The following is a 12,005-nucleotide window of genomic DNA, read 5'->3' on the forward strand; positions in this document are numbered from 1 at the left end:
AAGAAAGGAAGAAGAATTAAAGAAAATTAAGGAAACACATAAAAATAACAAAACACTCGAATATGTTCAGCTCAAACATAAACAGGTTCGTTTCATTACATAATTGCTGGAGTAACTCCTTTTTTAATAAACACAGGAAATATGCCTTATAGATCATGCAGCAAATTGTTACTACAATTGAGTCCTTCTTAAGTAGCCAAATAATTAATACAGTGCCTCTCCTTCTATTGTTCCCTGTATGGAAGATTTTTTTCAGAGTCCACGGTGTAAAAGTAATAACTTGCCCTTAAAACTCAAGGAATTAAATGCCCTGTAAGACACATAACTTTTGACAGGCGATGCTCAACCATCTGAGGGAACGTAAACGTCCCACTAAAATTGAATGTTAAAATCCATTCCCTCTGGAGGCTATCGTGGTCATCGTCTTCTCCTATCAGAAATTAGCTCTTGAATTCTAAAAACTACACATTCACAATACAGTCTAAGCAGCCCAAATGGCACGTGGGGTTTCCCTACTAAGAATTACAGTAGAAATGGTACCATCATCTAAGAGGCAAGTGTCTTTTTGGAAATAGCCTGAAATAAAAAATTGAATTCTTGGGGAGTTCCCTGGTGGTCCAGTGGTTAGGACTTGGTGCTTTCACTGCCATGGCCCCAGGTTCAATCCCTGGTTGAGGAACTAAGAAGCTGTAAAGCCGTGCAGTGCGGCCAAAAAAAAAAAAAAAAAAAAAATTGAATTCTTTTTCTAATTTAGAATTCTGCTCAAACTGGAATCAGAGCTCGTAAAAAGGAGGAATTAAGAGTATTAGTAGACGTTTCCTTTCAATAGCTGAAGATTTTTAATACATAAAAGGAGATTGTTTAGCAATAAATATAAGATGGCAGGACCAATGATTAAACATCCATTTAAGAGAGCAAACTATTTTCAAACACTTTTATTTTAAAGTTCTGATTTGCATTAAGGTAATTAATATGTTAATTATAAACAAATCCCATCCATGTGTTAATTCAAACCTTATACACTTTTAACCTACTTCAACTTTCTCTGTGTAGAAAAATGTACAAAGCCTCCCCTTTGTACTCCTCTCTATGCTGACTAGTACCTATTCGTGATGCTAACAGAGGGAGTGGTACCAACACTAAAACGAGGCTTGGGATGCAGCTGGCACTCTGTTCAACATCTCACTGCAGCTTTATGGGGTCCCTCATCAATACACAGACACTGAGAGCCTGACTCTGCTCTAAGCGCTAGTGATAAAATAGTGACCTGAACGGATGTGGTCCTGCCCTCATCTGGGACTTAAACACTAGTCAACCAGAAGGAAGATAAGTGCACAAAGACATAAAATGCATAGAGCGATAAGTGTCGGGGGGTGGATATGCCTTTATAAGCGAGGGGCAGTTAGCGTGTCCATTTTATAAAGGCGGGATCTGGGATTAAAGTAACTTGTTCCAGGACACAGAGTTCATGGCCACAGACCCAGAACTGAATTCACTAAATATGCAGTTTGTCAAACTCTACAGCCCAAACTCTTAATCACTGCACTTTATATTACTTTACCATGACTTGTGCAGGGTAAATGTACATACATTGGGCTTGCTTTCTGTTGACTGGGATAAATGACTAATCAACTCATTCAAAACCTATATTGAGCACCTACCATGGGTCAGACATTGGAAATCCAGAAACGGATAGAGGGCTTCCCTGGTGGCGCAGTGGTTGAGAGTCCGCCTGCCGATGCAGGGGACACGGGTTCGTGCCCCGGTCCAGGAAGATCCCACATGCCGCGGGGCGGCTGGGCCCGTGAGCCATGGCCGCTGAGCCTGCGCGTCTGGAGCCTGTGCTCCGCAACGGGAGAGGCCACAACAGTGAGAGGCCTGCGTACCGCAAAAGAAAAAAAAAAAAAAGTGAGTAAATGTCTCATTTGTCCTTTCAGCCTCATTGCCTACTAATAATTATTTTTTCAAAAAAGAAAACATAATCGTTTACAAACGCACTTTCAATTCCCCAACCCAGCCCGCGAGTTTTAATTAATCCCTCCTCCCAGGCCTCTGCCACTCATCTCGTGAGATATGTCTGCTCAGCTGCACATTCTTAGGGCGGGAACATTCTTCTTATTTTAATCTCTCTTCTCCCAGTTCCTTACTTGCACTGTTTGGATAAATAACCGCAGCTTGGAGAGGATGATAAACATGCATCAAAACAACAAAGGAAGCAAATTACTTCCCGCCTACAAAGCAGCAGAACAGAACTAATAATCCCCGAAGACACCCCCCGATGTACAGGTGCAGAAGCTGCCGGCTCAGGAAACGCCTCCTTCCTGAACGCGCGGGAACACAGAGCATCAAGGAAATGAACTGGGTGTCTAGGTTTCTAATAATGCCATTTAAGATGCAGCCCGTGCCTGGCACGCACGAGGGGTGAACGAACATAGGCGTGAGCTGGAGTGGCCCGGGCAGGGCCCAAGACCGCACGGGGGCTGTGGCCACGGCTGCCAGGGCAGAGGGCACCATGCTCTGGAAGCAGAATCACCAACCCACCCTGACCGGGAGGCTGGACGGCCCCATCGTTGGCTCTTAGCGGGATCCAGGAGGATTCTTTCCTAAGTTTCCATCACCCGGCTGTGGACGACATTTGACTATGAAAATGACTTCTGCCCTTCTCCCCCAAATGCCCCTAAATCTTGAGTTAGGCGGCACCTTCCCTCTTGTCTTCAGAACGGCCGATGCAAGCTTTGCGGCCCAGAGCCGACACCTGAATCTGACTGCAGGCCCAGCCGTTCTGCGGGGAAGTTACCCGTGAACTTGGGCAGCCCAGGCCCGACCGCTGCCCGCTCCCTGCTCACCCCACCTCCCCTCCCCTTGCCTGCAGCCTCCCCCGCCTGCCCCCGGCCCCTGGGAGGCTCCATCTATTGAGACTTTATAATTCAGTTCCAGTCAGCCCTGCCAGCTGCTCCTTAAATTTTTGATTTTAATTTTTATTTACTTTTTTTTGGATGCATTGGGTCCTCGTTGCTGCGCGCAGGTTTTCTCTAGTTGTGGTGAGCGGGGGCTACTCTTCGTTGCTGCGTGTGGGCTTCTCATTGCGGTGGCTTCTCTTGTTGTGGAGCATGGGCTCTAGGCACACGGGCTTCAGTAGTTGTGGCACGTGGGCTCAGTAGTTGTGGCTCGTGAGCTCTAGAGCGCAGGCTCAGTAGTTGTGGCGCACAGGTAAGTTGCTCTGCGGCCTGTGGGATCTTCCTGGACCAGGGCTCGAACCCGTGTCCCCTGCATTGGCAGGCGCCACCAGGGAAGTCCCCCAGCTGCCCCTTAGATGTGATTGCTTGAATCCCCACAAATACCGCAAAAGGAGGATGTAATTAACCCATCTACAGAGGAGCTGCAAGCTCCTCCCATGTGGAAGAAAAGCAACTTCCCCCAGTGTGGAAGGCAAGCGCCTCACAGCAGGCATGCAGGCGTGGCGAGCTCTACAGCGGGGGCACCTTCGGGGAGGTCCTATGCCTCCCACCTCGTGGACAGGTGGACACAGGCCTGCTTGAGAGGCCCCTCTCACCACTCAGTGCAGCCTGGGTCCTGACTCGAAGCCAACGCAGATGGCGGTGCTGGTGGTGGCCCCAGCCAGGGTGGGGGGCTTCCAGGGACTCAGAGCTGGTTGCCTCCCAGGTGCCTGGGTGCCTTCACCCACATCCAGTGCGCTTCACTCCAAACATTCGTATCTTTCGTTCAACCTTGAAAAGTGTGTAAATCAGAATCCGTGAGGATAAGCGACGGTGTCAGAAAGCCGAAGGGGAAGAGAAAGATGGGGGAGCATCTGCAGAGGGAAGAGCTGAGTCGCTGATGAAAGTGGGGCCCACGGACCCCAGACCCCAGTAACGAGCGATGCCCGCCGAGGAACAGAGTCCCTCAAACGACCTCGTGCGGACGCAGGAATCTTAGAAAACAAACTGGAAGATGGGAAGGTCTAGGCATAAATATTCAAGCAGGTGTTATGGCCTATTGAACCTTTTGGGGGGATAATAACAGGAGGACGGCGTAGAGGATGGAAGGGAAGGAGAGGAGATGAGTCTCATAGGGAAGGGATGGAGATGAGTCTTGTGGGGGCAAAGCAGAGGCACGTCCCTAGATGTTCAGGCCAGAGGCATCTGGGGACAAACCATGTGGGACTGACCTTGACGGTCTCCCCGGAGGCCTCTGATGCAGGGAGGACTCCGGAAGAATCAGAGCAAAGCCCAGGATTACAGCGAGCGCTGTGGTGTCCCCGGGGAGCTGAAACGAGGGTTTCAGGGCTCACCAGTGCCTCACACTCAGGACAAATGGGAGCCGAGACGCCAGCAGGTCATAAGCACGTTTTCACGAAGAGCAAAGCCAGGCCCTCCTCGTGACCGCGTTGCCCCCTGATCAGGGCAGAAAACCGGGCTTCAGCCGAGCATTCACCGCGCAGAAGCCCAGGTCTCCCCCTCTGCTCACTCCCTGACTTGACCTGGGGAAACTTCACCTGCTTAACAAACCTGCTCCTTCCAGGGAAATCCAGGAGCTTTCACCACACTGACAGCTTGAAACTCCCACCTGCAAGCTCTACACACGATGACAGGTGGAAACTAAGGAAGAGCGATGCTTCCCTCTGGAAAGCAGCCGAGGCGAGCCCTTCGTGCAAATTATCACGCTGAACGCGCCAGTTTCTCTGCCCAAATATCTAGACGTCCCTTTATCGCGTCAGATGCACAGGGGACCAGGTCCCTTCCAGAAGTTTCCAGGTTGGAGGGAGCTGCAGAAGGAACAGCTGCTTTCCTCCCAGTGTGAGAGCAAAGGTCGGTGCGGGGGACTGAGGTCCACCTACGGAGCTGCCACAGAAACGCCAGACCTAAGCACCGCGGCCCACCCTCGGGGGTGAAGCGGACTGTCCATCCGGGCTTCCTCTCCTCCGGGCAGCTCGGCCAGGTGCCACGCCTGGCTCTGTCTGACTGTGATCTCTCCACTGCAGCTCAAGTCCAGAGATCCGGACACTTGCTGATTCCCTTGCCTCTTCACTCTTTCACTTTTGTGCTTCTCTATTTCCTTTCTTGTGTCTATTTCTCCATAGCGCTCAGCGTGGTATCCTCAAGAATCAGAAAACTGACCTGATGGCAAGGTTTGAGTTTCTGGGACAAACACCTTATTATAAATCATTGTCTCCAAGACAGGCTTCCGTGATCACCACTTGAACCAAAAGTTAGTTACTGTATCTCTCCCCTTTGGAGTTAAATTTTAATTTTATCAAGATATAAATATGTGAAAATAAATATTTAAAAATAAAGAAGTAAACTTAAAAATAAGTAAATATTTAAAAATAAATATTTTAAAGCCAAATATAACTGTCTCATAATGATCACAATCACCAAAAAAGCCCTTACCCACTTAAAAAGATCCTCAGAAGCAAATATTCTCACCTCTAATCTGTTACTGATGTAAAAACACCCCATTGTGTGTCCTCAACTTCTTTCTCATCTGCCTCAAAATGTCTCCGCATCTTTTTACGCTCGAGGCTGAACTGGCCACAACCTGGACTGCTGGTTCTTCTCTGCCTTCTATATCTCACTTTAAAAAACTACTTTCTATTTTTAGACCGGTTTTAGGTTTACAATAAAATTGAGAAGAAGGTACAGAGCTTCCGTATACCCCCTCCCTCCCCCACTGCTTCCCCCATTATCAACATCCCCACCAGGTAGTCCATGTTTTACAACTGATGAACCTACACTGACACGTCACCATCACCCCGAGTCCATGGTTCACGTCAGGGGTCACTCTTGGTGTTGGACGTTCTGTGGGTTTGGACAAATGTCTAATGACATGCATCCATCATTATAGTGTCATGCAGTCGTTTCGCTGTCCTAAAAATCCCCTGTGCTGCACCTCGTTATTTCTTCCCACCACCAACCCCTGGTAACCGTTGCTCTTTTTACTGTCTCCATAGTTTTGCCTTTTCCAGAATGTCGTGGAGTTGGAACCATACAGTCTGTAGCATTTTCAGATTGGCTCCTTTCACTCAGTCATATGCACTGAAGTTTCCTTCATGTCTTTCCAGGACTTGATGGCTCATTTCTTTTTAGGTGAGTAATATCCCATTGTTTCAACGGACTACAGTTTATTTGTCCATTCACCCTCTGAAGCACATCTTGGTTGTTTCCAAGTTTGGGCAATTATGAATAAAGCAGCTGTAAAAATCTGTGTGCAGGTTTTTGTGTGGACATAAGTCTTGGACAAAACTTCTTTGGGTAAATACCAAAGAGAGAGATGACTGGAGCACACAGTGAAAGTATGTGTTTAGTCTGATAAGAAACGGCAAACTGTCTTCCAAGGTAGCTGCACCATCTTGCATCCCCACCAGCAACGATGAGAGCCCCTGTCGTTCTACATCCTCACCAGCAGTGATGAGAGTTCCCGTTGCTCCACATCCTCACCAGCATTTGCTGTTGTCAGTGCTCTGGGTTTTGGTCCTTCTCGTAGGTGTGTAGTGGAATCTGCATTTCTTTTTAAGGAATGTTTAAAGAAAGTTCTCCTCTCTCACTGTCCCTTCATTTTCATCCATTTGATTGACTCACTCAGAGGTCTATACACATGCCTATGTCTCCTCTATGTGGAAAATGCATGTTAAGTTATTTTTTTTTAATTTACTTTTTAAAACTTCAAACTTCCTATTTTTCTCATGACATTTGAAGGAAAAAAATACTAGTGGATAAGAGCCCTTATCTGGGGGTCATATTACTGAATTTACTGCCTATGAGGTCTTGGGCAAGTAGTTTAACTCCTCAAAGCTTCAACTTCCTTTACAATAAAATGAGGATTAAAATAGAATGTACCTATCAGATTTCTGTGAAAATTAAATGAGATAATACATGCAATTAGCTTAGTAGGCTTCCTAGCAGGTATAGTAAGTGCTCAGTAAGTGTTTACAGTAATAGTACAAAGGACCTTTGGCTTCTGCATTCAGAAATTCAACAACAGTCTCCTAATTTCTTCCTTGGAATCTATCCTCTTCGTAGCTTGTGATGATCTTGGCTACCCTTCTCTCTCTCTCTCTCTCTCTCTCTCTCTCTCTCTCTCTCTCTCTCTCAGAACTTACCATACCAATCACAGGATAAGGAAATCTTAAGTTCAACATGATGACCAAGTTACTACTTCTGAGTGTGAGGTTTCAGGGCAGATATAAATCCCACGTCAACTTGAAACAAGATAAAGGGAAGCATTAACATAGTGTTCATACAGACTCACAACAAAAAGCCAAGTGTGAAAATATAAAATTTTGAAAACAAAGTACATTTCAGGTTCAAACTTCAAAAGGAAAAAAGTATACATTAAAATATTATGAAATCACAAGCGTAGGAAGCACTGCTTGAAAGGGAGAGAGTAAAAACCCCACCGCCAGACAAAACAGGGAGTTAAGTTGTCTGACACAGTGGAGCCGAGATGGGGCCAGTTTTGGAGGATGCATTTGCCAAGTAAGGAGGGAGATTTTCTGGCAGGAGGAATAATAAGAAGCAGATTTCTCTCTATCCCAACACCACTCTCAATGCCAGCCCTCTTGGTGCAAATCTTTCTAAGAGATTTTAAATCCAGCTTGTGTGCGTACGGTAAGACAGCAGTTCCTCCAGGACGGAGCTCCGGTTTGGGACCATCCGTGCATCTTGCTTCTTCCCTCTTCCTCCTGTGTGTGATCTGGTCACTCATTCACCCAGACTGAAAGGACGGAGGGAAGATGGAATCTGAGCCAGTCCATTTTAATGCTTGTTAGTGGTGCTGGTCAAATGCGTGCGGGGTGGAAAGGTGGAAATAAATGTGGGGGCGGGGGGAGGGTTTCTGAGCGCTATAGATTTCATTTTCTCAAGTCAGCTCTGCTTCCATTAGCACGGATAATTCAGAGTTGGCTGCATGGGTTTCCGTGTAATCGGATCATCTGTAGGGAGATGAGAATTTGATTCCCGCATGTCTCTATTTAGACGCTAAGAAACAGCCTCCCTGGAAGCTTCGTGTTGCTTAATTCCGAGCAAACTAGAAGTGGAAATGAGAGGCGCTAATGAAGATATTCGTTAGTTCATTATGGAGGAAATCTCAGTTAACAGAGAATTGAAAGAAGGCAATTTTCCTGGTCTCTGGGAAGACCCCAGGAGAAAGCAGGATGCATTTGCATGCTAACGTAAGAAACATTAAAAGCATAAATCAAGCATGAGATTCGTTTACAACCTATTCAATAATGTTTAATAACTTAGGGTCTTATTCTCCTCACTTCCCAGGAACCATAGGAAGACATATGCTACCATATGCCCGAGAACTCGGTGAATGAAGATGGCCTGTATTTGTGAATTCACACTCTGCTTGTGCCTGAGAAATTACCCTGAATGACTGTAATGCGTGACCACCATCATGTATTAGGGGTGTGGGGACCTGCGCTGTATTCTCTGTACCAAGGGCAAGCAGCTCAGTGACCTTGAACACGCTGTGTTATTTCCCAGGGGTCAGACCCCCGCAAAGGTGTCCGTGAGATTCTCAATGTCCCCTGGATGTATTCCTAACACTCTCCACCCAGAAGGAGGCATCCCTCTCCTTCTCGACAGCCACACAGCTCAGAATAAAGTGACTACGATGGTCCTGCCTGCGGGAAACGTCTCCAAGTCCATCCCAGCGTCCCACGGATGTGGCAGGCCAGCCGGGCCACCTGGAACACAGACCGGGTCATCGCCAGCCAATCCAGAATAGGGGGGATCAGAAAGCGGTGCTTCCTCCCAGTAGATAAAGGAAGAAAAGAGGAACAGACAAAACGGCAGGCGTCAACCAAATCATGGTTACAGTCGCTAAGACCTCCAGCAACCTAAACAGTCTGTGAATTTATGGATAAGAAGAAGAAATAAGAATACACATATGGGCTTCCCTGGTGGCGCAGTGGTTGAGAGTCCGCCTGCCGATGCAGGGCACACGGGTTCGTGCCCCGGTCCGGGAAGATCCCACGTGCCACGGAGCGGCTGGGCCCTTGAGCCATGGCCCCTGAGCCTGCACGTCCGGAGCCTGTGCTCCGCAACGGGAGAGGCACGGCAGTGAGAGGCCCACGTACCGCGAGAAAAAAAAAAAAAAAGAATACACATATACTTATATATATATGCATAAGTCAAGTCTTTTAAAGATAGTGAGAGGGAGTTCCCTGGCGGTCCAGTGGTTAAGACCCCGCGCTTCCACTGCAGGGGGTGCGGGTTCCATCCCTGGTTGGAGAGCTAAGATCCCACATGCCTTGCGGCCAAAAAAGAAAGAGAGAAAGAGAGTGAGAAAAAACAAGAGCAGTGACATTATTATTTAGGGGGCAACATAGCACAGCTGGTTAGGCTGACGTGATGGCTTCTTTCAATCACCGGCTGCCACACAGAGGGCCATCCCCTCACAGCCCCCGCTACACCCTGCCTGAGCCAACCTCTCTGTCCTAAGCTGACCCAGAAGCTGCAGTTAGTCGAGGCCCTTCTCACCCTCATCTTCCGTAGGGCAGCTCTGGCCATCGTGCCCAGCATCACACAGGTCTGCCTACAGATCCCGCAGAAGCCACTGGTTTCTCCCCCTCTCCCCCCATCCACTATCCACGAGAGAAGGGACGGTCACGGGCTGGGCAGAAAGTGGAGGGTAAAGCCTGGAGCTGGAGACTCAGGTCTCAGCCCTGCTTGTCATCCACGAACGGTGGTGATAAGCCCGTGTCACGCGGGGCCGTCTGAGATTCTAAAGCGGGACTTTACGAGCTGGAAATATATATACAAATCGCACATATAGCACTTGTGTAATTGCACTGACTCATCCAGAATGCGTCCCCACAGGACTTCGTTGTAATGACTACATCATGACGTGGTTCTCACTGTCAGGCTGCGAAGACCTGGGGGTCGGGACCACCCCGTGTTTGCTTGTGTTTCCCCAGAGCTCCGCGTGGCCCAATGGAGGGGATCAGAGCCTATCGTGTAAATGAGCCCAGGGGACTTGCTGACGTGTGTGCCCTTCTTCAACGAGACAGTCTCGTGCATCAGCTTTGACTTCCCAGAGTTTTCAAATAGGCTCCTGGGGCCGTGACTCAGCCGGCGAGGGGGACACACAGCCGAACCCCAGGAGTCCCTGAGTTCCTGTCCCCCCCACTCCCTGGGTGATGACACCAGCCATCACAGACACGAGGGCTCCAGCGCGTCTACACCACTGTGGAGAGGCTCACGGCTCGTCTTCTCTGGGGGCCATGCCCACGGGATGAAGGGAAACTGGAAACTTACCAGTGTAAGGCATCAGACCCTTGTGGTTACGTGGTGTTGTTGATGGTTTTAATCTCAGGGATGTGTTTACACTTTGAGCATTCTGCATCTACCCCCGTGGGACACGGTAAGGCATAGACGTTTGGCCTTCATTGCCAATTCCTGGCCTGGGACCCCTAAGACCCTTGGAACTGCCTGAGTGATGGGGGGAGGGGCGTCTGGTGTTCATAACAAGCCCCTCTCACCACCCTGAGTCTGTGCCGATGAGGGGAGTCCCAAGGGGCCCAGGAGAGGAGCTCAGGACCGGCAGGGGCCAGAGGGATGCGTGCGATTAGAGGGTGGGAGCTTTCAGCCCCACCCCTGACCCTGGGGAAAACAGGGGGCTGGGGACTGGGTTCATCCCCGACAGTCACAAAGGCGCTGGAGGGTCTCCTGGTTGGTGGCCACTGGAGGTGCAGGGGGGGAAGTGCACCCAGGGGGCAGGGAAGCTCCCGGCCCTCCCGCCCCCTCGCTCTGTGCATCTCTGTTCCTGGGTTGTGTCCTGTCTAATAAACTGGTAAACGTAAGTGTTTCCCTGAGTTCTGTGAACCATTCTAGCAAATGACCAAATCCCAGGATGGGGCCGTGTGAACCCCTATTTATAGCCCACCAGTCAGAGGTACCGGAGCCCTGGACTTGTGATGGGTGTGATGGGTGTGACCCTTCACCGGTGGGTCCGCACTAACCCCAGGCGATCAGTGTCAGAACTGAGTTAAATTGTGGGACACCCAGTTGGTGTCCACTGAGAACCAGAGAACTGCTTGGTGTTTCCTTCACCGTCTTCTCTCCACGACGGTGTCAGGGCAGGACTTCCTGGGTCTCTGTGTGTGACACGGCTCACCCCTCCACACCTTGGCTCCCTCACCACAACACGGGGCAGGACAAAGGGTTGTCAGCCCTCGTCCAAGCCCATGGACACCCCTTCCTGTGACGGGGTCAGCTGCCCACACGCCCAGGGAACTTGTTAGTCACTCAGCTGCAAGGACAGGATGGGACCCACTAGATGCCCCGGGGCCCCTGCCCCGGCTCCCCCCTCAGGAGCTCCATGCAGGACCCTCCATCTGCAGGGCTCAGAGCCCCCCCACCCCGGACAGAGGCGAGGACACCAGGTGGACAGAGTACCTGCCTGAGAGAAGCTCAAGGAAGAGAAGACCAGATACATTTGTGCAGACTCACCAGGCAGACCACACCCGGAGGGGCTTTTGTGTGCACTGTGGACTCGGGTGAGGCTCCACCCACTGTCACATGCACATCGGTGGGGATGTTGACAGTGAGGCAGGCTGTGGCCGTTAGGTATACCGTTAGGTATCCTGGCTTCTGGGAATCACTGAGGACTGGAAAAGATTAACCGAAATCCTGCTCTGTTTCACAGCAACAACAACGGCCAGAGAGGAGAGAATTTACATAGTTGGTTCCTTTGGAAGGTCCAGAGAGGTAAGGAACCACAAAATAGATAACACCATCAAACCTCACTGAATCCAACCTCCGTTTTTATTTAAAAACAAACAAACAAACAAAACAGCTTTGGGATGCACAGAAGTCCACTCTGCCACACACCCCCTAGAGGTGAGATGGGAGACCCCCATCACCCCAATTCCCCATCCTGAGCTCCCCCCCTGAAAGCAAGTGGATTTTCTAGGAGTTTGTGAGTCAATTTATAACCCATTTTGTTTTCAAAGCAGAGCACATAAAAGTGGAGATCAAGGGTGCTGCCTGGTATCTGAT

Source organism: Delphinapterus leucas, chromosome 21 (assembly GCF_059928025.1).
Source record: "Delphinapterus leucas isolate spDelLeu-1000000601 "Yukka" chromosome 21, BTC_Dleu_Yukka2, whole genome shotgun sequence".
Lineage (NCBI taxonomy): Eukaryota > Metazoa > Chordata > Mammalia > Artiodactyla > Monodontidae > Delphinapterus > Delphinapterus leucas.